This window comes from Nycticebus coucang, chromosome 7, assembly GCF_027406575.1.
Source record: "Nycticebus coucang isolate mNycCou1 chromosome 7, mNycCou1.pri, whole genome shotgun sequence".
NCBI lineage: Eukaryota > Metazoa > Chordata > Mammalia > Primates > Lorisidae > Nycticebus > Nycticebus coucang.
In genome coordinates, this window is record NC_069786.1 from 42,573,145 (window position 1) to 42,595,443 (window position 22,299).

The 22,299-nt window shown below is 39.2% G+C and overlaps 1 non-coding gene across 1 annotated transcript; it reads left to right on the forward strand.

The window, feature by feature from the left end:
• The first annotated feature begins 17,628 nt into the window (after positions 1-17,628).
• On the forward strand, positions 17,629-17,737 carry LOC128590952 (U6 spliceosomal RNA). Its single transcript, XR_008381411.1, has one exon. It is a non-coding gene; the product is annotated as a U6 spliceosomal RNA (small nuclear RNA).
• The last annotated feature ends 4,562 nt before the right edge of the window (positions 17,738-22,299 follow it).

Sequence of the window (22,299 nt, forward strand, 5' to 3'; positions counted from 1 at the left end):
TTGATGCTGCACCACCAGCCAAGAGGAACTTAACAAGTGTGTGGAATCAGCCTGCTCACTTTCCTCAGATTATCACCATACCTTCATTCCTACCAATTGTACAAAAACAATATCATATGCCTTCACCATGCCCCTTCGTCATGCATCATGCAAGTTTAAAACATCCTTTCATTTTATTTGTGAATTACATCAGTCTAAGAAATATACATCTGATTCATCACTTCTAAAACTTTAAAATCTGAATTCAGGTCAAATGAAAGAAGAGGAAGAGGAAGAATTAGGAATAGAGGATAAAGAGGGAAAAAGAAATCCATTTTATAACTAGAGGTCTCCATATATGTTTCTACATTTCACACCCTTCCCTATTCAGGCAAAGAAAAGAGAAATTCCTTTTGTGCCAGCACAAAAATCGTATTTCTATAATTTTTCCCCGGCACTTTTCTCTAAGGATTCATCTTTGAATTTAAACACAAATTTGTCAGACCGAAAGGTAGGAAAATTTTAATCACGAATTATTTGCATGGTAGCACATTTAAGAACATAACACAAAAAATATACATGCCTTGAAATTCCTGAAAGTGTTGCTTTTTATACCTCAAACTTGTTGATTAGTATCATCAGCAATATCAATTAGACTCGTGACAGATGCATAGACTTAAAAAGGCTTTTTAAACATGACCGCATCATCCATCAATGAGTTCGCCAAGCAGGGGCTTATCAGAACTCACAAATATTCGGCCAAAAATACCATCCAGAATCCCTGAAAGTCTTTGTCACTGCCCCCTCATTCTCAAGGAGGATGGGGGCAGAAGAAACTGACAAGGAAGGTTCTATGGATATTCTGAGGCTTCAAGCACTCTCTCTGGTTCTGCCTTCCCAGGCTGCCTTCCCAGCATCCGGGTTCTCCCTGGCTTCAGTCTTGTGTTCTTCTGTGACCATGTCATTGATTTCCATCTCTACAGTTCCACAGATGCAAACTTCAGTTTGGCGTAAACATCGGACTGTCCTCTGGACAGACTCCCAAAGCTCTGTGGCTCTGCTTTTCACATCAGAGAGCAAATCCCACCTACACAGTGTCTCCCAGCTTCCCAGGTTCTGCTGCCTCAGTTCAATCCCTTTGAGCCAAGAGGGGGATCAAACATTAACAAAAAATGGGTTCTGTCAGCTCTGCCTTGAAAGCCAAGCAAAAGAAAACTAATGGAGAATAAGTGTGGATTTGGCTCTGATATACGGTCAAAAACTTAACTGAGAAAAATTCTATGTCATACCTGGAATAGCACTGTTCTGGGACTGATTATAGAAGACCTCTAAATAGCCCTATGACCCTGATCAAGGTAGTTCAGTTTTCTAAAATCTAGGTTCAAAAATTTGGACTACCCAATCCCTGCAGTCCATTTCAGATCTCAGATTTCATGGTCTGATGAAGGGAGTGGATCAGAGAGGATAGGTACATAAACTTTCTAGTAACAAGCGTTCCTTCAAAAACACAAGAAAAATAGAGGAGCCAGGAGGAGACACCATACAAGCAAATATAATGATAACTACATTCTTACCCATTGTTTCATCCCTCTCCAAGAGAAACCACGTGAGATGTGGTCCCAAGCAGGCTGACTAGCAACCCAGGAGAAAACAAAGGAATTTATAAAATTCCTAAAACCCAGCCATTTCCCGTGATCATTGAACGCTAAATCACGATGACAAAGGTAAATCTGCCGAGTTCCAGAGGTTTTAGCTCAAAAAGGACATGCGATGATTAATTTTGCATAGTCTTGAGTGTGCTAAGAGATACCCAGATACTTGGTAATACATTATTTCTACCCTGTTTCCCCGAAAATAAGACAGTGTCTTATTTTAAGGTGTGCTCCCAAAGATGCGCTAGGTCTTATTTTCAGGAGACGTCTTATCTTTCCTGTAAGTAGGTCTTATTTTCGGAGGATGTCTTATTTTCTGGGAAACAGGGTAGATGTGTCTGTAAGGGTGTTTCCAGAAGATATTAGCATTTAAATCAGTAGATTGAATAAAGAAGGGGCCCTCACCAAGGTGGGTGGGCATCACCCAATTCATTGAGGACCCAAACAGAACAAAACAGTGGAGAAACAGAAATTCACTGTTTAAGCTAAGTGCTCCATCTCCTTCTGCTATTGGACATTCCTTCAAACTTGGACTGTACGGTCATCAGCTTTTCTGGTCCTCCAACCTGTAGTCTGCTGATCATGGGACTTTTTGATCGCCATAATTGATCAAGCCAGTTCTAATAATAAATCTCCTCCTACATACAGTTGACCCTTGAACAACAGAGATACGAGTGCGCTAGCCCCACTTATATGCAGATTTTCTTCTGCCTCTGCCACCCTTGGGATAGTAAGATCAATCCCTTCTCTTGTTCAGCCAAGACAATGAGGATATATTTTCTCTTGCTTGTGATTTTTTTTATAACATTTTCTTTTCTCTAGCTTATTTTATGTAAGAATATGGAATATAACATACAAAATATGTGTTATCAACAGTTGATGTTGTCAGTAAGGTTTCCAGTCAACAGTAGGTTATTACATCCAATTTCTGCAGGTCTTTACCCAGTTTTCATTTCCTAAAAATCTTATTCTTAGCTGCTTACTATCTACAGATAATGCTTTTTATCTGATAGTGGTATAAGGTATTCTTTTCCCAGATGTATTTGCATATATACATGAAAGCTTCAAACTATCAGCCTCAGGTCTAAAGGACTAATTATGATTGGCAGGGGAGTAAAGGGCAAGAAATTGGGAAAGTGTTTTGATGAACATTCTGAATTGGCCACCTTCCTTTACCAAAGCCTAAGGGAGAGAGAGTTGCAAAGAGATATCAAGACGTTTAAACCCCAAACCATCACCTGCTGGACTTTTCAATTTCTTTTAGTTGCATGGCAAAAACATAATTCAAGTCAGTGTGAGCAGATATGGGACTTTGCTGGCTCATGATATTCAAGAAAGAAAAGAACAGTAAGATGTGGGAAGAGCAGGAACATTGCTAAACCTCTGAAATGGTTAGAATTTGGATGCAAATACACTCTGTTCTTTGTTCTTGCCTCTTGGCCTGTCAGCTTCATCCTCTCTCCTTGAAGACTGGTGTTCTGGAAGTGAAAGGATGCATGGCCCTGGTCAGGTGAGTCTATAAGACATCTTGCAGACTTACTCCTAGAGAGAGGTTACCCTCAATCTCCCTGTGGCCTTCAGGCCACCCAAGGAAAGGTGTCATTAGCCAAGCTTGAATCAGCCCTTGAACAAATCCACTGGGGCCAGAGGGAGAACTGCCAGGGTAGCCATTTCCAGGTGGACCTGTACCAAGTGGGCACAGAGACATGAAAGGGAGCTCAAGTGTTCATTCCCGGGTTAACTGTGAGAAGTGGGACAGGAAGAGGGGGAACTTAGCAAAAGGGTCCCAGCAGACAATGCCAGGTGCCAGGTGTCCTCTGGGCACAGTTCACATTGCTGCTTCAGCACAATATCTCACATTGGCAGAAAACCCCCACTCCTTCAATATGGGACACCACATGTCTTCAGCTTGTTGGATCCTATAGAGCACAGCCTTCTTGGGCAGAGCTGTTGCAATACAAAGGCAGAAGCAAGACAATATTGAGGGGACACTCAAACACTGGAAAAAGATTTGATAGATATGACATGATATATCAATATTCACTAGGCCACACCTATCAGACATTCTCTAGAAAGGCCAGAAATCACTGGGAGCAGGGGAAAGAGGCGCGCTGCTGGAGACTGGAGTCTCTGCAATAGTCATTAGACATGGCTGCCAGCAAACTAAGCCCCACAGCTGTTAGTGCGGGACAGAAGGGCATGGGGCTGAGAGCCGGGCTCAGGAGCTAGACTGTCTGGTTCAAATTCTTGCTGCACTACTTCCCAGCTGTGAGAATTTGGTCAAGTGACTTGTGTCTCTGTGCCTGAGTTTTCTGATCTGCAAAATGGAAATGATAGCAATATTTACCTCACAGTGCTATTTTGAGGAATAAATAAGTTATTATATGTAAAATCACTTTTAAAATTGTATTTTCCAGACAGGAAAAACTTTCTGAAAACTAAAACATGTCCAAAGGAATAAGTCTCTAGTGGTGAAGTTACGAATATTAATGGGATATTGCAGGGCAGAAAATTACATCTCCTACCCCTCTATCACTCTGATTTTGGGTTCACTGTGCCAGGCAGCAAAATATACTCACACAATTTTCAGCAATTTGGAACCCTTATTCTCCTCCTACCACAAATCTGGGCCTGGTCTCAATAGCTTTTTGGTGGCTTAAGAATTCTTAGGTTCAAGCCTTGAATTAGACCGCCAGTTTATGCCCCACCCTTACTGGGTCTAGTCTCTGAAATCTGGAACTTAAAGAGACTCTAAGAATTTCCAGAGAGGGATGGAGCAGGTAAAGGGAGATAATTCCTGAGAAAATTGAGCAATAGCTCGCAATGGCCTATTGAAGAAGATGGGAAATAAATAAGAGTGCACATCTGCTCAGCCTGGTGCAATGGTCCAGCCTGTATTGGAGACAAATGATAACACCAAGATGCCCTCTAGGACGAGGTCAAGACAAAAAAAACATTCATCCTTGGCCACCTACCATGGCTCTGACAAAACAGGGAGGGAGAAGGCAACCGAGTTAATCTTTAGGGCACCTAAGAGCAAAAGGTGATAACCTACAGGCAGCTGCACCACCTCTATCTGAAGTCAGAGAAACGTCACCTTGCATACAGAATGGAAAAGTGGACCAACTTTGAACTGTTGACTGAAGATAACCATTGGCTGTTGAACACAGTGAGAGGTTTTTTTGTTTTCTTTTTTCCTCTTCAAAGGAAGTTGCTAAACTTGTTACTGGAAAGAGTCTGATTCCTTAGATTGTTCCATATGCCCAAATCTGACAGTTACACTGGCACACTTTGATTCCCCATTTCAAAAACGTGTGTGGAGACGCAACTGAGCGACTTCCATGTCACATCCTGTTCTCTCAACCCAGCTTTGACATTTGCAGAGGACTCTTCCAAGGGAATAAACCAGGCGCAGTTAGAACTCCGTCTTTTCCCTTTAAGCCATCTCTTGCTTTAACATATTCTTCATCAAAGATGCACTAGAAAACACTGTCTAGTGCGTAAAGAAGGTGTAATTTTTCAGTTTCTCACTGAAACGCAGGTTGGCAAATAGGTTAATTTTAACTTCACAGATTGCAAGGTGTGTGAATAGAACAGCTATATCAAGAACAAAACAGAGCTGAGAAGAGTGGCTCTGAGCCACCATGCTGCTTCCTCCCTAAGGTCAGAGAGGACATCAGTGGCTGCTATGATGATGACGGAAATGGCGCTGGATTGAGGAACCTCACAAATACGCGCCTTGTTCATTAATTGTTGTCAAGAGTAGAGAGTATGTGGAACACAAATGGAAGGAAGGGACATCTAAAATCCTCATAGATAATCATTACAGCAAACATTCATTGAGTGCTTACTACATCCCAGGCACTAGGGCTAAGAATATGAGATGCCTGGTCTCATTTAATCCTTGCAATTCTATGGAAAGGGAACAATTTCAATCTCCCTTTGTAGATGGGGAATCCAGGACTCACAGAGATCAAATAGTTGTTTGAGATCACAGAGCTGGTGATGATGGAGTTCAGATTTGCTCCAAAGTCTGTCTGATGTCATAACCCATTCCCCATTTCTCTCTCCTGGCTCATGTCATAATCCCAGTGACAGGGGAAGATCATTTGTTGCCACCCCTCAGTTGCCTGGGGCCCCTGACACAGTTTGTGGGTTACTGAGCCTTTCACTGATTTTATCTCAGCAGGCATTTGTTTGACCCTACTTCAGAGGAGTGAGTGAGCAGGGGCTGGGGATAAGGGAAAGTGGAGACACACAGCAATTGATGTGATCTACCCTGCTACCAAACCCACAGGGGACAAAATGAAAATCACCAGGGGGAGTGAGATTCGGGGATTCTCTGCATGGTTCAGTTATCAAAACTGTCCACTGTTCTTTGAAAACCTATATTATCAAGCTGGATCTGAAGCAGTTTTGTTTGCTTTGCCCTTTTACCCACCTAACTAACCTAGACAAAACTGCACTCCTGATTTTAGATGAACAAAGTCATTCTGTATGAAACATAACTGGTTCTACAAGTCATATGGCAACAAAGTCGCACCCTTAGATTACATACAATTGAAGGCCAATAATGAACAAGATCATGAAGTCATTTTAAGGCCTATTACTCCTACCACCTACCAAACGAGGGTGTGTTTATTTATTTTTGAATGCCGGAAAAATCTAAAGAAGCAGATCATACTCACCTTAGTAATGAGTGAATCTTTAAGGGTTTAGCTGACAAGTATCTTAACTTGATAGTATGTCATTCCCTGGGTACAGACCCTAGTCCCAATGTCACAAAATACACTAACACACAAATACATACTCAAACAAATGTTTTCAATGGTAATATGTTGAATTAAGTGAAGTTTTGCTAAACACTTTGTAAAAAAACTGAATAATAGCCTGAGATGTTAAATAACTGCCTTGGGGAGTGAAGAGAGAATGCTATTTCTGTTTTACTTGGGGGCAGAGCAGCCAGGGCTAGGGAGCATGGGGAGCTGAAGTTTTGAACCTTGCATATTAAAATAAATATGTCTCTGGGGTGAAGTCACAGGTATCCAAGTGCATTGAAAAAGACAATCCCCTTTTAAGTCTCTTTGATAAAATTCATTCCTTGAATAAAGCATGTCTATTCCTACAGCTCACAACAGTCTCTGATTTATAAACTGACACTGTGGCAGAAACTGTTAACTAAAATCCATGTGCTCCCCCTCTTCCTGGGAGCACAGTAGACTGTATTTCCCACTTTATTCTGCAGTTGATGAAAATGTGTCAAACGATCTATGAACCAAGTGTATGGTGCCCCACGATCATACTAATGTACACAGCTATGGTTTAATAAAAATAAATAAATAAATAAATAAATAAATAAATAAAAGAGTGTCATGGGGCCAGTGGCAGCCACTCACAGGTCTGCTGCTCTAAACCCTTTTCCTCTAGGGTCCATGTAACCCTGGAAGCCACATGTTGAACATGACACAGGGCCCACAACCTAAGCCTCTCAATGACCTCACGAAAAAGGGCCACCCTAATGACCTGTTCATTTGCCTAATATCATCACGTGATAGCCTTCTGTTGCGTTTTAGTCCTAATACATTTGGAGAACAATTTTTATGGTAGTTAGCCTTCCCTAGCTAATATACACACATTTTTCAGACAAAAAGCAGCTTCCAATTTATTAAAAATCATTTCAGTCTTGACTGACCACCTGGGTATTATTCAGGAGAAGCCTTCATGGTCTATAAATCATTCCCTGTTATTATTTACCTGGAAGCACAGCCACATCGAGTTGCCCATGTGAGAAGGAGCTTGACTGTAAATCAACATCTATAAATCAGAACACTTGCCCCTGAGACTATTCACGTAAGACTAACTTTCAAACAATGGTTGGTTTTCTCTGTCTAGGGAGCCTTGATGCGTAGGAAGTGTCTCTCCCAATTCACAGGGCGAGAGTTTCTAATGATGCCTCCATTTCAGCCCCTCTGGAGAATGAGTACCTCCCTCTTTGCAGTGGCCCCCAGGAACCTCACAAGTGAATTTCTGATATGCCAGAAGTAATTATTGCAGTAAGATTACTGAACTGCATACACACAAATTGTGCATCAATTCCTATCTCAACTGCAAGCATAGAAGGAATTGCCAGTGTTTTGAACAACGTGAGGACCACCTAAAAAACAATGTGTATAAAACCAGTCCCAGGTAAATGCTGTTTTCTTTAACATTCCACACAATTACCCTGCAGTATTCTTTTAAATGGCATTTTTAAATCTGCATAAGCAACATGTATTATGTATCTTTTGAAGCCTAAGAATGCCAATGCCTGCTCTTCCATCCCCATTACTGAAAAAACAGTATTTTTTTTTTTTTTTTTTTTTTTTTTTTGTAGAGACAGAGTCTCACTTTATGGCTCTCGGTAGAGTGCCGTGGCCTCACACAGCTCACAGCAACCTCCAACTCCTGGGCTTAAGCATTCTCTTGCCTCAGCCTCCCGAGTAGCTGGGACTACCGGCACCTGCCACAACGCCCGGCTATTTTTTGGTTGCAGTTCAGCCGGGGCCGGTTTGAACCCGCCACCCTCAGTATATGGGGCCGGCGCCCTACCAACTGAGCCACAGGCGCCGCCCGAAAAAACAGTATTTTTAAAGAAGTTATTTGGTTCCTTAGTTGTGCCATCTTAGGTTGCAGGGACAGGCAATTAGAACAGGGACCAGCATGAAGGACAGTCCTACAAAGTGGGAAGGGACATCAGGAGGAAGAAAGAAGAAAGGATGTGAAGAGAAGGAAAGAAAAGCTGAGATTGGAAGCACAGGAAAGAAAGTACCACCCTCAGCAAACCCCAGAGCCTGAGGTTAAGAGCAGCGAAAGGCGGGGTCAGGAAGCTGGTTATGCAGTGACCGGGGCTGGGGGAGCCCAGGTACAATGCTCTCACAGGTCGTTTGAAGCAGCTCAACAGTGCAATCAATGTGTCAAGATTCCAAAGGCCTATCAATTATAAATTCCGAGTATATCTACTTTCAATGCTCAAAGCACAATAGCACTTCCTACAAGTCAAGATCTCAGCCTCCCGACCTAACCTTGGCAAAATCCTCCTTGCACATTGTTTGTATGAGTCTCCAGAGGATTGAATCCTCCAGATGGTTGTCCATGGTTGATGCCCACTCCCCTACTAGAAGAAGCCTTTTGGTTGCCACTGTTAGCACACCCCTTATGGTAGCTGCCACTGCCCAGCTCACAAGTGGGAAGCTGGGACACTCATGACTATAGCAAAATGAAAAAGCCAAATGACTGACCTGGGTGTGGGTATCCACCTGTGCTCTCATCCATTCTGCTCATGTTAAACACTGGCCAAATTAAGTAACTCTTCAGTAATATGCTCCCTCCACATTTCAGTTCTCCCTCTGCTTCTTCTATTCTTTCTTTGTAAATATGTCTTGAAGGCAAAGGAATCTGATCTCAGAATGGATGCCTGTTCTGGCTTTTGAGGTCTGCCAATAATTTGTACCATCTAAGGGCATCAGAAGCAGCTATTTTGACCATAACCAGATGGCTGCTGCTTCCCAAATTATCTGTATCTTCAGTGTAACTTTTTTTTCCATTTGTTTTATGGAACTTTTTGTAAGTCTATTGGTATCTTTATTTCAGCAACAAAAATTCCCGCAAGGAACATCTTTTCAGCCTCCCCCTCAGCTTTTTTCTGATAGTTGAAATTGTGAGGTTAAAATATGAATTGAATACTCTTTTCAACTTTATAATGCTGCAAAGAACATCAGTAACTACATGGTAGGCCATGCTGATTTATACAGACAAATTAGTCTAAGCAGAGAGTCTCAATATTTCAATCCTCTCCCTGATTTATTCCCACCCCAAAAATCCCTCTAAAAAAAGAAAAAAATAAATAACATATACTTGTGTATATATGTACATAAAGCCTTTACATATATATGTAAGTTTTATGTATGACTACATGTGACTAGAGATATAGTTATATAGATCATTAGAGAAATAAAGTTATAATAAAGCCTGAATTTCAACCAAAATTGGGCATATGATGAGAAGATCTTCAAAAGTGTAAGGTTATTATAATAAACAATAATTGAGGTTTTTAATAAGAATTGGTGTCATTAGAAAAAGGTCCAAATGGAAACGATGGAAAAAGCCATAATTATTGTCATGAGATTGAAGCTCACTATGAGATTGTGCAGCCCATTTCTCTCTCTCTTTTCTTTCTCTCTTTTGTTTCGAGATATATTCCTCTGTTAAGAGACAAGCATGATCCTCTCTCTTCTATGATCCCTCCCCTCCACAGGGACAGGGGTAGAAAGTGGTCACTGAGTATACATGAGACCAGCAGAACTATTTTTTTAATTCATTCCAGTCCTTCAACTAGATCTGTGTGCAGACTGGTGTTATTATGGCAACAACAGTAATAAATAATGCCTTTTCCAATACAGCGTCCCCTGGGAAGGGCCTTAACTGGCAGTTAAGAAGGAGGAAACCAGACAGAAAAGGGGAGCAGGCTGACTATGAGATGGGGTGGAGGGCTAAGGCTGGAGGATGCTATTGCAGAAGCAAAGTGAGCTGGAGTATTAGTCCGCATTGTTTCTGTCCCTGATTTCATTTATCTTATACTAGTCCTTAAGTATATGGGAAAATCACCCAATTTGGGGTTACACAAAGTTATTCCCTGAAATGCTATAGGCCTTTGTTCACTCTAACTGCAAACCCACAAGACAATTACTTATTATTTTTCTAGGGCACCTTTGAGGGTTGAGGTGCTAATGTAGTGGTCATTAAATATTTCAATTTTGTATTATCAAGATGGGCTGGGTTATGCTGAGGTTAACAACAAAAATAACAACAAAACTAAAATCTCTATGACACAAGTTGATTATCTCACACAAAGTCCGGGGCAGATCAGGCAGCTCTCCAGGGCAGCTGTCCTCCAAGCCTCAGGGTAGTAATTCTTGCCATTTACATCCTGGGACTCTACTTTCTTGACACACATATTTCTCCATAACTGTGGTGGCACGGGGGAAAATAGCCTGGACAGAACAGTGGCACTTCCTCTCACAACCTTGACCACAACTTGTCATATGACTGCCCCCAATTGTAAGGAGGGAAAAGAAAATATTCTCATGGACACAGATTTGAGAACTAAAATTTTCTTCCACAGAGTTACATCAGGAAGTATAGGAAATACATGTAAAATATGAAAAAGCTTAGGAAATTATGAATATGCTCACATGTGCCTCAGTAGCAAAATCTTGGTGTCCAATACTCAGCTACCTGCTAAAATATAGGAAGATAATTCTAAGTAATAGTGTCTTCTCTCAAGGAGATTTTACTCTTCTTGTGGAGAAAGGATGTGCTTCAAAGAATTAAGGCAGCTAGAAATAGTGAAATAGCACTCTATTAGGACACTAATTCTTAGATTCCAGTACCAGCTCCTTCACTTACTAGGCATATCAACATGAGCAAAGTACCTTACCCATTCTAACCTCCACCATCTGAAAGCCCTGTGTGTGGGCACCTGTGTCACCCACCTCACGGGACTGTGGCAGGAATGACATGGAATGGCGTACAGACTTGACTAAGAATTGTGAATGATAAAGTGTCCATCACATGTAAGCTGTAACTAGAAACAATAAAAATATGGCAGGAATAGTACTTGACTCATTTGTTGAGCACCTACTTTTTTTGTAAACATTATGCTTTATATAGGCTTTCTCTTTTTGAAGTTTATCTGTGGATTTAAACAGGAAGGGAGAAGAAGGAGAAATTTAATTCTGTGTGTGGGAAACAGTTTGAAAAAGACAGAAGGACTAGACCCCTAAGAGTTAAAGACAAAAAGAAGGCAGGTCTGAGAAACACAAGTGTTTTCTGAGATAGTGTGGGAAAAATGAGCAGTTCTTGGGTCGTGCCCATTGATGGAGAAACTTCGAAGACATCCTGACAAGAGTGGCCCAGATGCAGGTGTTAATAGGGAGCCACAATAGGTTCTTGAATAGGAACGTGACATGACAAAAATGCTGCATAACAAGGTTACTTGGGCACGATATTTAGGATGGCTTAGAGTAGGGAGAAGCTGGGAGCAAGAGCCACAGCCAGTTGTGTCCGGAATGAAAATCAGGGAGGGGAGAGGAAGGAAACATGGCTGTGAAGACAAAAATCAACACATTGTGCCGATGGGTAGGTAAGGAAGATAATGGAAGTCAAAAACACCCCCCAAGTCTGCGTCCAGAAGGAAACAACAACCACTTTATGCCTTTTATAACATAAAGAAGGCTATCTTGAATACTTTGACACACGGAAATCATGTTATTTACTTAATAATGTGAGAGCTAATGACAAACCATTAATCTAGGTGAAGTATCCATGTGAGTTCTCATCAGAGCAGCGGGGTCTAAGTAGGGTCTGAGGCTCACGTCTCACACCTGTGGCCCGCTGCCATCTCCTCATTACCTCTGCACAGATCCAAGGTCTCAGTGGACATAGCATTCAAGGCCTCAGAAGTCTGCCCATACCACACCTTAACTCACCATATCCTCATACACATTTACGTTTCTCACATGTCACTGCTTCAGGCTTCCACATAGGCCAGGGCCTTTCTCACCTCCATTCCTGTGTCTTCAGGGTCTCTCTGCAGGGATGTCCTTTCCCTCTTCTCTGAAGGAACTTGCCATGCCATGCCCTGTGCCCCAATATACCACTGTGCCTCCACGATGCACCTTGATTCATTCAGTTTGGGATTGTGGCTAAATGAATACAGATTCCTCTAACTCTAGGATGACAAACTCATCCAGATGCAACTGGAATTGACCCCATTCAAAACTGAAAGAACTGTGTCCCAGGAAATGCATCTGTCCAGGTAAATTAGGATGGTTGGTCATCCTATATCTCCCTGTGTCATATGTCCAGTGATGTGATCCTAGTCTTCCTAAAATTTACATACTGCTGAGCACAGGTGCCTGCACACTTGTGAGTATGTGCTCACGCTACATTCAAGGGATATTTTTCTAAGCTCCTTATTTGTATTATTTCAATTATCACAGCCACCCAATAAGAAAGGAGTTACTACTCCATTTTACAGATGAGGAAACTGTAAAAAAGATTGAGTACATTTGGGGAACAGCAGAGGTCTGATTTCTGAGAACTTCTGGAACATTCACTGAGGGCCCAGATACTAAAGGAGTTGAAGCAAGAGACTGATATTTCTCCACGTTTGCCCTTAAACCAAACCCTATTTTTCCTAACAAAGAACTATTTATTCTACATTCCAGATGTGGCAGTGACAAGTTAATAAGTGCTCAGTAAATGTTCATTGAACTGAGGTTCATTGATTGATAGATGCCTAATGTGAGGAATGAGAGAAATGGATCAAGGGGAAGGGAGTCATAAAAGAGAACTATTAACTAATTTTCAGCATTACATAGGGGAAGGAAGGATGGCAATGTGCTTCTGGTTAGAACTTAGATAAAATTCCATCTCGTCTGACTTCTCCCAAGTCTCACCTCCTTTCAATCAGATGAAAACTAGGCCCTTTTTTCAACATTTCCTCAGAACATTTCCAAGTATTACTTCTCATTATTCTTATATTATTCCATTTGCATTTTAAGCATACAGTGTAAAGTCTGGAAAACAATGAAACATGCAAATAAGGAAGCTGAGAGTTCTTTGAAAAGTGATGAAAAGTAATGGCATTGAAGTTCTTTAAATGCAATACATTATCTCTTAAATCGACTTTCTGTGCCTCTCCTACCTTCCCCTCGCCTTTGTCACACTTTGCTTTCAAAAATATATATATATATATTCCACAATAGTATTTTTGTAAGGGAAAGTAACTTTTAGAGTTTGAATTGTTTGCTGTTTTATAAACATAATACCCATTTTGAAAAAAAAAAAAAAAAAGAAAGAAAGAAAGAAAGAAACCTTAAGCCTGAGTGGATAACTGTAAGATAATTCTCTATCATTGCTATTTGACATAGATAATACAATCAATAGAGATGCATACAATACCGAATATTCTTAAGTTTTGGGCCATCACTGGGGTAGCAAAGGCTTTCTCTCTAGGCTTTTTCAATACCCTGGAGGGTTCTCCCTATTTCTTGTACCTTCACAAGCTACTCTCCCAGTTTTTCACAATCTTTTCCATCCAGGAGCATGTTCAATTTAATGCAAAAAATAAAAAGCCTTCCCTACCCCTGCCAAATAAAACAACTTTGTTATTTTTATTATAAAATTAATAATTAGTTCATTTTGTATTGCTATAAAAGAATAAGTGACACTGGGCAATTCATGAAGAAAACAGGTTTATTTTGCTCTTGGGTCTGCAGGCTGTCCAAGAAGCATGCGGCTGGCGTCTGCTTCTGGTGAGGACTTCAGGGAACTTCCACTCATGGAAGAACATGAAGGGGAGCTGGCATATACAGAGATTACAAGCAAGAGAGGAAGAAAAAAAAAATAAAGAGGTGGTGCCAGCTCTTTTTAACACCTACCTCTCACAGAAATAACAGAGTGAAGAACTCACTCTTCCTCAAGAGGGCACTAATCTATTCATAAGGAAACCACCCCCATGAGTCAATGGCTGCCACTAGGCCACACCTCCCAACACCACCACACTGAGATTAAATGTTGACATAAGATTTGGTGAGAACAAACATCCAAATCATAGTAATACACATGTTTTATAAAATATAAACAATTATAAAGAAGAAAATAAGATCCACTTATCACCCTGCCACTCAGAGATGAGATATAATTCTTCTAGATAATTTTCTAAGCTTATATGCATTTACAAGTGAATGAAACTGTACAAACATAGTATATATAACCTGCTTTTGCACTGTACTATTGATTTAGTGAGGGCACTCAAAGCTTTTTTTTTTTTTAAGTGCCCTAATAAATGCTAGCAGAAGGTGAATCTAACATTTTTGTCTTTTCCTGGTAGAAAAAGACCTGCTGCAGGCTCTCTCTAGGCATCCCATAACCAATAACATTTGGTCAGAATGATTTAGAGAATATTCTTCATTCATTAAGTAATCATCATTCACCCTGCACATAATTACTAACAATTCACCAAATGTGGCCTGTCTAACTTCACCCAAGTGAATTCCCAAAGGGCAGATATTTTCCCAAAGGGCAGGTCTTATTTTTTTTCCTTGGTGCACAGCCTCCATGGGTTCACTGAGTATTCGTTTGCAAGCTGAACATAAATGCGTTTCAAATCCAAGGAAACTGTTTTCTTTTTCTTCTTTGGTTATTTCCTCCCCTTCATTTTCCCTCTTTGTTTGTTTTGGTGAAGGTTGTTTTGGTTTGGGTTTCTTTGGACCTCCTGACAAGTTCTCTTATCTCATGTGTTTTCATATTTTTCTATTTCTGCTTATTATGGTTTTACATTCTGAGACAGTTCCTCTGCTTCATTTTCTAGCTCTTACACCAAATTGTTTACAATAATACTTTCATTCTTTATGATCTCTTACTTTTCTGTTTGCTCTTATTTCATGTAATATTTTCTCGACTTTTTCTGAGTATTTTTTAAGTTTTATTCTGTTTCCTAAATGATCTTGGTTTCCTGCAGATTGTTTTTTTGTGTGTGTGTGTATGTGTTTATCTTGGGCTTTCTCTTTCATGTGCTGGTTTTCTCCATGTTCCTTGGCTATCATATCACACTTAGGAGAAGGGGATTAAGAGACTACTGAGGGTTCTGCTGCTGCTACTGCTGCATAAGCCAATCTATTGCTTGGAAGAGCTCTCCCATGAGTCAGAAACCTACCAACATAAACTAGCATGCTTCATTTAGGGAGTGAGAAGTCAGCTTGATGGCTATAGACCCTACCTCTACCCTGGTCCCCAAACTAAGAATAAGAAGGGCTTTTCTTTAGGGTACCAGCCTCAACTTTCCTCCCAGGGTTAGTTCAATTATTTAAGGGATGCAGTCTCAAAATATTTTTCTGGGAATAAATGACTCTTTTTGTTTCTTATGATAGAAACTAATTCACACTAGTTTTAAAAAATACATATACCATTAATACAGGTACACAATCCCTTCTGTTCAGTTCTTTAATCCAAAGAGCTCTGAAAACCAAATGTTTTCTCCCAAGTTTGGGGCTGACTCCTTAGGCTATAAGCCTGACCTGACCTGACTGCAGCTACATATGATGTCGATCTGTCTACTTAGTGTGTACAGACATAGGTTTCACGGTAGAAATATAAAAGGATTTGATTATCAGGTGCTATTCCAGATCATTCTGGGGTACTATTATAATATACGAATTGAATATGAGGAATATGAATATATTTCTCCAAAACACTTTCTTTCAAAGGGTTTTCTCAAAACAAAAATTTGGCTACTTAAAGAATAAACTGAAGAAAAAACTGATTTCCATTTTTAAATAGCTGTATTTTAATAGTGGTTTTTTTGCTGAAGGATTTTGTTGGTTAGTTTTGGTTTATTTAAATTTACACCTATAATTTTTTTTTTTTAATTCTGAAGACTGAGTTTTAGCTAGGGTACCTCATTTATACACAAACAGGCAAATTATTGATAATCTACTTATTGATTTATTTTATCATTTGGAGTTGATTCTACATTGAATTTTCTTGACCCATTCCTGATTTACGTTATACCTGGACCAGTTTTTTAAGGAACTGCATCTATGTCTTCTGACACACATGGAAAAGTGAGGCAAATTAGCTTAAAATCTATAGAGAAATACCCTAGTTTAAAAAAGTATGAAAATGAAACTTTCACTTAGAAATGTCTTCCTGCCCAGAGCCATTCATATCAGCCCCACGTATTTCACTAGTTATCTCAGCTGGTCAGAATCATTTTTCCAGTTGGGTGTGGAGTCATAAGGTAGAAATCAGATTAGCCTGTCGCTTAATGGAGCTCAAAGCTATTAATAATAAATCCAAGAGACATAGTTTAATTAAAAAAAACTAGAAACTATTGTCAGACAGAAATCACCTAATAAAAAAGTAATTTATAATGCACACCCTAATTAATAATTTACCTCCTAGGGTAAAAAAAAATTATCAAAAGTAATTACAATTAGAACACACTATTTCTTTTTTTAGAAATAATAGGATAATACTCATAAGCTAGGGTAATCTCAAGTAACAAATTCAACTCCTGCTATCATTTTTTCTGTCAAAAATTGTTATTAACTTTTCATGCTTTTTTTTTTTAATACAGAGGTTCCTTTGCCTTAAATCACAGTCCATTAAACTGGTAATTGTGACTTTACAAATGGTAAAAACTTCTAAACATAATCTAGTATAATTCTAAGAAAGACACGCACTAATTTAAAAGAATGCTTAAGGCTCTGATAAGACACTAAAATTGGCTTAAATTAGGCCGCATTGAATTACTGACATAAAACCAATTTCTGATTAAACAAGAGACTTCAAGGAAGGAGATTAAATACAAATAACCTCCCCCAAGCAATAAACATTATAAGAACAGGTACTTGATATAAATTTTTCATAGTCATATACCCAGCCTCTTACACAGTGCCTGACAAAAAGTTCACACGTGAAAATTATATGTTGATTGAGTAAAGAAAAGAACAAAGAATTATAGAAAAAAATGTGAGGAGTGCTCCAATGAGCTGCCCAGATTCCCCTTAAGGAACAAAGATTTTGTCTTGCCATCTGGGGGCAGGTGCTGCTGACTGATAGCTCTCAATAGATGGCCCTATTCAAAGGCTCCTCTGCATCAGCCTCACCCAACACACCTGTGCTGCAATCCCTTCTCTACCCATGTATTGGTTGAGTGACCTTGGGCAAGTTACCTATGTTCTCTAAGCCTCAATAAAGCAGATAATAATAAAGTTATTGTGAAATGCTTAAGAAAGCAGCTGGCACATAGTAAGCACTCACTAAATAGTAGACATATTTTTTTTTTTTAATATTTATTACTGAAAAAGCAGGAAGATAATGCCTTTCCATTGTCAGTCTTCCAAAATGAAAACTAAATGACTACTGTTGTTGCCAAAAATAAATAAATAATGTGCTCACTTCGGCAGCACATATACTAAAAAATTGGAATGATACAGAGAAGATTAGCACGGCCCCTGCGCAAGGATGACACGCAAATTTGTGAAGCGTTCCATATTTTTCTATAATAAATAATTTTTAAGCTAAAAAGAAAACAATGTTCTGCACCTTGGTTATCGTACTCGGAAATGAGAACACTGAATATTCACAAGGAAATAAAGGAAGGTATACGAGAAGAGTGTCAAATCTGTTTGCTTCTTGAAGAATGAGTAATGTATGAGTATACTCACTTTGGGATATCCTGTCAGTTGTAGTGCATGACCTTTAGAACATGGAGTGAGCTTCTATACTCGCATGAAAAGGATATGGACAGCTCAGCTTCACTGAAGATCTTGTCATCAAAAGAAAACATTGCACACTTCAAGCTCCCACCATGACAGAATAAAGAGGTTGAATAATCCTCTCTCCCTGAATCAGTTATGAAGATATACAAAACAACCATCTCAGCACTCTGGAATTTGACCAAAGACATATAATGAACTGAGAAGCATTTACTCATGAAAACTACTTAAATTTGGATGAAAACAGCAAAAGTCTATAGAATTTTGCCTGGGATGGCCACCATCCCTCTTCAGCTCTGAACCCAGTAATTCAATCAGAGTATGAAAGCTATAAAAGTAATAAACTTTGCTGCTACCACTGCTGTTGCTGCTGCTGCAGGGAACTCACTTGATTTGGAGCATTGTTACTTAAAAAGGAGACCTTGGGGCACCAGCCACATACACTGGAGCTGGCGGGTTTGAACCCGGCCCAGACCTGATTAAAAACAAGAATGACGTATTTACTGTAGAGCTGGTCTTGTTGTGGCAAATTTCTTCAATGTTTGTGTATCTGTAAATGATTTGATTTCTCCATCAATTTTAAAGCTTAGCGTATCAGGGTACAGAATTCTGGGCTGGAAATTGTTCTGTTTAAGTATATTAAAGGCAGATGACCATTGTCTTCTTGCTTGGAAAGTTTCATTAGAGAAGTCTGCAGTCATCTGATGGATTTGCCCCTGTAGGTCAACTGGTGCTTACTCCTGGCAGCTTGCAGAATCTTTTCTTTTGTCTTGACTTTGGACAGTTTCATCACAATGTGTCTTGGAGAAGCTCAGTTAGAGTTGAGGCGACCTGGGGTCCAATATCCCTCTGAAAGCAGTGTGTCAGAATCTTTGGTGATATTTGGGAAATTTTCTTTTATAATATTCTCTAGTATGGCTTCCATTCCTCTGGGGCATTCTTCTTCCCCTTCTGAATCCCCTTATAGGATTCCTATAACTCGTATATTGGAACGCTTCATAAAGTCCCATAATTCTGACAGTGAATGTTCTGCTTTCTCTCTCTTCTTTTCTGCCTCTCTTACTATCTGAGTTATCTCAAGAACTTTGTCTTCTACCTCTGAAATTCTTTCTTCTGCATGGTCTAACCTGTTGCTGATACTTTCCATTGCATCTTTAAGTTCCCTATTTGACTGCTTCAGTTCCTTCAGCTCTGCTATATCCTTTCTATATTCTTCATATCATTCATCTCTTACTTGATTCTGTTTTTTTATTTCCTTTTGGTTATTTTCCACTTTATTAGCAGTTTCCTTCATTGTTTCCATCATTTCCTTCATTGTTTTCATCATGTGTATTTACCACCACAATAGATCAGCAGCAAAGTAAGAATTCAGAAATTAAAGGACAGAACCTAACCTCCACACTGATGCAAAACTAAGCAATGGACTCTCACAAAATAAGATGAATAGAATACTACCACCTTTATCAATTATCTCAATAAATGTTAATGGCTTGAATTCCCCACCAAAGAGACATAGATTGGCTGACTGGATTAAAAAACACAAGCCATCCATTTGCTGTCTGCAAGAAACACACCCAGCTTCAAAAGACAAATTAAAGCTCTGAGTCAAGGGTTGGAAGACAATTTTTCAGGCAAATGGAATTCAGAAGAAAAGAGGAGTTGCAATCTTATTTTCAGATACATGTGGATTTAAAGCAACTAAAGTCAAAAAACACAAAGATGGCCACTTTATATTGGTCAAGGGAAAAATAAACAAGAAGACGTTTCAATTCTAAATATTTATGCACCCAATTTAAATGCTCCCAGATTCTTGAAACAGACCTTACTCAGTCTGAGCAATATGATATCCAACAATACCATAACAACAGGGGATTTTAACACTCCTCTTACAGAGCTGGAAAGATCCTCTAAACAGAAATTAAGCAAAGATATAAGAGATTTAAATGAGACCCTAGAACAACTGTGCTTCATAGATGCATATAGAACACTCCATCCCAAAGATAAAGAATATACATTCTTTTCATCACCCCATGGAACATTCTCCAAAATTGATCATATCCTGGGACACAAAACAATTATCAACAGAATCAAAAGAATTGAAATTTTACCTTGTATCTTCCCAGACCATAAGGCACTAAAGGTGGAACTCAACTCTAACAAAAATGTTCAACCCCACACAAAGGCATGGAAATTAAACAATCTTCCGTTGAATAACAGATGAGTGAAGGAAGAAATAAAACAGGAAATCATTCACTTCCTTGAGCATAACAACAATGAAGACACAAGCTACCAAAACCTGTGGGATACTGCAAAAGCAGTTTTGAGAGGAAAATTTATCGCTTTAGATGCCTACCTTCGAAAAACAGAAAGAGAGCGCATCAACAAACTCACAAGCCATCTTATGGACTTGGAAAAAAAGAACAATCTAAGCCTAAACTCAGTAGAAGAAAAGAAATATCCAAAATCAAATTAGAGATCAATGAAATTGAAAACAAAAGAATCATTCAGAAAATTAATGAAACAAGGAGTTGGTTTTTTGAGGGTTTTTTTATTTGTTTGTTTGTTTGTTTTTGGTTTTGTTTTTTTATGGTTGGGGATTCATCGAGGGTACAATAAGCCAGGTTACACTGATTGCATTTGGTTTTTTTAAAAAATAAATAAAATAGATAAACCATTGGCCAGACTAACTAGAAATAGAAAAGTAAAATCTCTAGTAACTTCAGTCAGAAATGATAAAGGGGAAATAACAACTGATCCCACAGAGATACAAGAGATCATCTCTGAATACTTCCAGAAACTCTATGCCCAGAAATTTGACAATGTGAAGGAAATGGATCAATATTTGGAATTACACCCTCTCCCTAGACTTAGCCAGGAAGACATGGAGCTTCTGAACAGACTAATTTCAAGCACTGAGATTAAAGAAACAATAAAAAAGCTTCCAATCCAAAAATGCCCTGGTCCAGATGGCTTCACACCAGAATTCTATCAAACCTTCAAGGAAGAGCTTATTCCTGTACTGCCGAAATTATTCCAAAAAATCGAGGCAGAAGGAACCTTCTCCAACACATTCTATGAAGCAAACATCATACCAAACATCATACCTGGTTGTGATACCAAAACCAGGAAAAGACTCAACCAAAAAGGAGAATTTCAGACCAATTTCATTCATGAATATAGATGCAAAAATTCTCAACAAAATCCTAGCCAATAGATTACAGCTTATCATCAAAAAAGTCATACATCATGATCAAGTAGGTTTCATCCCAGGGATGCAAGGCTGGTTTAACGTACGCAAGTCCATAAATGTTATCCACCGTATTAACAGAGGCAAAAATAAAGATCATATGATCCTCTCAATAGATGCAGAAAAAGCATTTGATAAAATCCAGCATCCTTTTCTAATTAGAACACTGAAGAGTATAGGCATAGGTGGCACATTTCTAAACCTGGTTGAAGCTATCTATGACAAACCACAGCTAATATTTTACCAAATGGAGTAAAACTGAAAACTTTTCCTCTTAGAACTGGAACCAGACAAGGTTGTCCTCTGTCATCTTTACTATTCAACATAGTGCTGGAAGTTCAAGCCAATACAATTAGGCAAGACAAGGAAATAAAGGGAATCCAAATGGGAGCAGAGGAGGTCAAACTCTCCCTCTTTGCTGACGACATGATCCTATACTTAGAGAATCCCAAAGACTCAACCACAAGACTCCTAGAAGTCATCAAAAAATACAGTAACGTTTCAGGATATAAAATCAATGTCCACAAGTCAGTAGCCTTGTATACGCCAATAACAGTCAAGATGAGAAGCTAATTAAGGACACAACTCCCTTCACCACAGTTTCAAAGAAAATGAAATACCTAGGAATATACCTAACAAAAGAGGTGAAGGACCTCTATAAAGAAAATTATGAAATCCTCAGAAATCCAGCAGAGGATTTTAACAAATGGAAGAACATACCATGCTCATGGATGGGCACAATCAACATTGTTAAAATGTCTATACTTCCTATTCTACCTATTCAATGCCATTCCTATCAAAATACCAACATCGTACTTTAAAGATTTGGAAAAAATGATTCTGCGTTTTGTATGGAACCAGAAAAAAACCCATATAGGTAAGGCAGTTCTTGGTAATAAAAATAAATATGCATCAGCATACCTGATTTTAGTCTGTACTACAAAGCCATAGTGATCAAGACAGCATGGTACTGACACAAAAATAGAGACATAGACACTTGGAATCGAATAGAAAACCAGGAAATGAAACTAACATCTCACAACCACCTAATCTTTGATAAAGCAAACAAGAACATACCTTGGGGGAAAGACTCCCT